This window comes from Pinus tabuliformis, chromosome 1_2 (assembly GCF_031772625.1).
Source record: "Pinus tabuliformis cultivar Carrire ecotype Pingquan chromosome 1_2, CPIR1, whole genome shotgun sequence".
NCBI lineage: Eukaryota > Viridiplantae > Streptophyta > Pinopsida > Pinales > Pinaceae > Pinus > Pinus tabuliformis.
Genome location: NC_142298.1, coordinates 372442136 through 372447698, shown reverse-complemented (window position 1 = coordinate 372447698; position 5563 = coordinate 372442136).

The following is a 5563-nucleotide window of genomic DNA, read 5'->3' as shown; positions in this document are numbered from 1 at the left end:
CCTTCCTTTCTGTTTCTGATTTGCCCAGATTGCACAGAGTCGTAGGGCAAAGAGCATACACAGAAATGAAAGGTATATATTTGGTAATAAAAAAATCTAAATAAACCGAAAACCGAAATAAAGAGAGAGAAAATAACTGTAAACTGCAAATAAACACTGTATACCTCCAGATCTTAAAAATGACGCAGCTAGGGCTACCGGAAACCTTTTCACGTGAAATGAAAGGGGTTCCTCACTAGAACAGATGCTCCCAAGACAGCAGAGCAGTCGTCTCGGCCCGAAAGCAGTCATAAATAGTAGATCTAGGAAACGGTAGTCGGATGCAGTTCTACTAGTTTCAGATTTGGATCACCAATGGACGTGGCCCTCAAATAGCTCTGATACCATGTAGGAATTTACAGGGTAAGTTCCTCAGACAGAACACCAAAGGACACTGCTCAGAAACAGATTCCAGATCAATACACCAGTACTTTTGACGTGGTTAAAACCCTCAAAGAGGGAAATATTCCACGGCCTGAGCCAACGCGGCCACTTCAGGCAATTTATTAATAAAAGAATGAAAATTTACATAAGCTTCTCTCATGAACGGTTAACCTACAAATGACCCTCCATGCTCTTTAAATAGAGATCATGGACCAATCGGGTGTTAAGCCACGGATCAAGTGTCGGTAATACCGAGGAGAGAATGAACCATTGGATCACTACATATCGTGACCGTCGGATTGTAAGTTACAAAATGTACATAGTAAAGAAACATACTTTACCTAACTCTATACCTAACTCTATACTAGACCAAGATGTACTTAACTATTTCCTATGTGTCGGAATATCCTAACAACTCTAGTGAATTTTGTCTTATTTGGGGCTTTTGACACTAGTTTTTATATGGAAACGGTATTTTGCAATGACGGTATGTTGTTTCATGGGCTCGAGGTGGTGTCTCCTTCAAAGTGTGATGGGGTTTTCACTAATGCCCACAAAGGCCTTCTTCCACGTCTCTTTCATCGACTCTATTTGATGAAAAAGGACTTGGTTTAGCTCAGATTCTCCAACATGACATTTGTCTAAGTTGTAATTCATTATTGTTTGGATGGGTTCCATGCCTTACAAGGACAAGATGCAATGGTTTTTATATATATAATTAGTGGTGCGTATAGGCAAAAGAGGTTGAGAAAATGGGCCTCGGTGCTCCCTCTATACACGTGATCTTATCTATGTAATCCGGTTCTCTTGATTTCTACAAAAAATTGAAATTCAACAAAATTAGAAAATAGTAAATTTAAGAAAGAAAACCTTAAAACTATTATGAAACACTCTTATCAAAATTAATGACTAAAAATATTGATAAAAATTAACAACTTATAATCTTAAAACATAGACATTCCTACAAACCAAGTAGTAAATCCGAGCTTCGAGAATAAAATCTTTATTTTCATAATTGTCTTATTATGTATAAAATTTCAAAATAAAAATATTGCTAATAAAAATCATATTATTCAAAATGCAATTATATATATATATAATCATTCAAAATAAGAGTAATAATTTCAAATCTAGAATTTAAATGTATAAATTAAATATTTATATATTATAAATTAAACGTTTATAATAATTTTTAATTATATTGATAACATAAAAAAAAAACACATGAGGTAGATGATACTCTCTTTTGATAAAAAATTTGTAACGTCTTATAACTAAATATAGAACATATATAAAAAAACTTTTATATTTACAACTATGCATTAAATCGTTACTTAATAACATGCCACAGAGGCGGATGAGGGTTTCTATGGTATAATGGTTGATTAAAGATTGTATTAATTGCCCACAGCCAGCTTATTTGTCTCTGCCAAGCTTTAATGCGTCACATGGCCTCTCGCGAGGCATTAGGCCCATCACTTGACTTTCGATTGAGGACCATATGTACACTCAGCAACACGGCTTGCTTCTAGGCTGCTCCACCGCATGCATCCATCCATCAGCTTGATCTAGCTACGACACTTGGTATGGTTATCACCCGTAGATTTGGTTGGAGTGATCCGACGATGAGAAGGGTTTAGGGCTTTTCCAACTCCCAACTCACCATCTCTGACCATAGAGGAAATCATTTGCTTCCCTAAGGTGAGGGTATCAGCCACTATGCATCGACTTCAGAAAGTCCTTGTCCAAGAATCATGGATATGTATGTTCATCCTCCGCGGGGAGATAACTAGAAGTGTCACTTTCAATCATTCCAGCTCTCCATTACTAGATATGTTCAATTTTCGCTTTTGAAGTCCTTTCCACACACAGGGTTAAAAAATGGCCCTTGCTCACCAAGTTTGGTGCTAGGTTCCTCAAGCACAGTGAGGGGTGGTGGTTTCCAATTCAATTTTAATGAAGGTAAGCCACTCTTTGTCGGAATTAATATTTTTTTATTTCCTTGTTCATGCATTTCCTAACCACGTGAAAGGTTCTGTGCAAGGTAGATGGATGGCGCCCGGATGAAGCTCTCCGAACTCAACTAAGGTTGAAATTTTCCCCATGATTATTCTTTACTATTTAAATTTAGGACAGACATTCTCCCACAGGTTCTGAGAATGACTGTAAATGATCTTGTTGGTAAGTTGTCATTGTTGTCGGGGTGTTTTCATGATTAAGTATACATCTCCAAAGATCATGCAAACTCATATTCTCCATGATTTGTCATAGGTTGGAAAATATTCCCACAGGTTCCCTAAGATTGACTATTTCACTTTAGTTGCATGAGGGAAAATTGCTCTGGTGGAAGGTTTTAGCCTAGTTTTACCATTTTCTTATTTTAATTGAAAGACTGTTTTAAGATGTCGCTCTCACAAAATCTTAGAGTTCAATTTTAGATAGGTTTCTAGGCTTCTTCGCTGATAAATCAATTCCTAATTTTGCAAGTCTGAATGTAATTTAAATTTCCCTAAATACTTATGTCTCAACGAACTCAGAACTCGAGGCCCTTTTGGCCTTTCTTTCAGTTTGAACATTCTGTGACTTAATTTCTATAGTTTGTTAAGGTTATACATATTTATTTCCATTTAATATATGTGTTTTTCATTACACAATTATATTTGTATAGAGTTTGGCTCTTTTACAACCTTTCCGGAAGGATTATTTGATATATATGTGATGTGACTATGATACAGTCTTTCTAGAATACCATCATTCGATTTCTGCTTTGTTGTATTCATTTAGATATTTTTTAAGGAATTGTTTCCTTTTTAAGAATCATTTCCTTCTTACTTCATTTAAACAAATTTCTTAATACACTTGACTAAAGTATTTATTCCTACACTTTATCGAGAGAGGAGTTTCACCTTAGGGTTTTATTGTCCCCTATGTCATTATTTATAAATTATGATTGCTTCTTCAAAACAAATTATTTCACCATCTTCTATCTACGTGAGGTGATTATATCATATGGAGATAAAAATGATTGATGGATTGTTTCATTTTTTGTCAGCTTTTATGCATTTACACTATAATCCTTTGTCTGTTAGGAAAATGGTTCAACAAAAAATTCAGTATTTGCTAGCTATTAAGAACTACTACATATGCATTGTCTGTTAAAAGAAAATGCTATAAGCAATATTTGCATATTCACTGACTATTATGCATTACCGTATATTACTGTATAAATATTCTAAATGATCTTATTTCTGTAAGCAAATAACTTTCTATAAAGTAATATTATCTTTTCCAAATGAAATCTATGATACTTATCTGATTTAAACTTGTCAGTATATAAGTCCATTTTCGTTTGGAAAGTATGTCCTCCGAGCCACAAGCCTGGCAATCATGTCTACGATCTCCCCTCAGCACTTTCTCTCTTTCACAACTGGATTATATCCAGCTACAGTCAGGTGCCTTGAGCCTCAGGACTTCATTGTCCAGCCTCAAGTCCTGCACTCTTTTTACTGCAAATGAGTGACTTCCCATTGGTTTATTCCACCTAGCTCTAGCATAGCCTCTTTTTCCCTTTTTTCCCCTCTATATTTCCCTTTCTAGGGTAGGGGTGTAAGTGTTTCTTGATCACTGTTTCTTTTAACTATAGAAAAAAAATTATTTTTTTATTAACATGTCTGAAATCCTAATTACTTATAAATTAGGTAACCAACCGTAATCTGGCCTTCCAGCCTCAGCCATTGTCATAACGTAGAATAAATTAATGCAGTCAAACATAAAAATGAACTTAACAACCGCAATAATTCTTTCACGTAGCCTGGGGTGTTACATCTCCCCCCCATATGGGGAACACCATCCCTAGTGTTTTGCTATGTTAAGAAAATAATGTCGGATAAGCTTCCCGCATAAATCCCTCCTCTTCCTAGATGGCCTCATCCGAGCCAAAGTGCTTCCATTGCACTTTAACCTCGGTGATGGCTCGCTTCAGCAAGGTGGTTTCTCTCCGATTGAGAATACAAAAAGGTTGTTCTAGAAACTCTCCTTCTAGTTTGTCCTACACATATATAATCCATAGTCATAATTTCCTCAAAACATTTTATCGAAAAAAAATATATATTCCCTTAACTCATTACCTGAATATTTTCCCAACTTATTATATCATGTGGGTTCTACACAGATTTTTTTAACAACGAAACATGAAAAACATTGTGGACCTGAATGTGGCTTGGTAATGCAAGCTTATAGGCTACCGGTCCAATCTGTTCCAAAACTTGAAAAGGTCCATAGTACCAGGGTGATAACTTAGCAAAACCCCTCCACTGTAAGGAACTTTTTTGGGGCCTTACACTTAGATATACGTGATCTCCCAGTTGAAATTATTTGTATGTCCTCATTTTATCTACATACATTTTCTATCTATCCTTGGCAGCCCTTAGATTCTGTCGAACCTTCTTAATAGTTTCCTCCATCTCTGCTAGTATGTCAGGGCCAAACACTAGCTTATTAACTAAATTATTCCAATCTATGGGAACTCTGCACTTTCTACCATACAACACCTCAAAGGGACTCATACCCAGTGATTCATGATGTCCATTATTGTACGTAAATTCTATTAGGTGGAGGTAGTCCTCCCACTTGTGTGGTTGTTGCATCATAAACATGCGTAGCATGTCCTCGAGCACTTGATTTACTCATTCGGTTTGTTCATCTGTTTGAGGATGGTAACGCATACTAAATTGGATCTGGGTACCTAATCCTAAAAAGAGGGTTTTCTAGAATGTGGATGTAAATTTCAGATCCCTATCTGAAATTACCACCCTCGGTATTCTGTGCAGGTGAAAAAGTTCCTTCATAAATATTTCTATGATTTCCGCAGTTTTGTAAGTGGATTTCACTGGTATGAAGTGCGTAGTTTTTCTCAATTTGTCTACTACTACCATAATTGAGTCATGATTCTTCCTGGAGTAGGGTAAACCAGTGATGAAGTCTAATGATATGGTCTCCCATTTCCATTCCAGAATGAGAAGTGGTTGCAACAAACCAGTGGGATGTTGATGTTCTGCCTTCACCAACTGACACTCCAAACATTTGGACAAGTACTCAGTAACATCCTTCGTTAACCCTAGCCAAAAGTACCCTTTCTTTA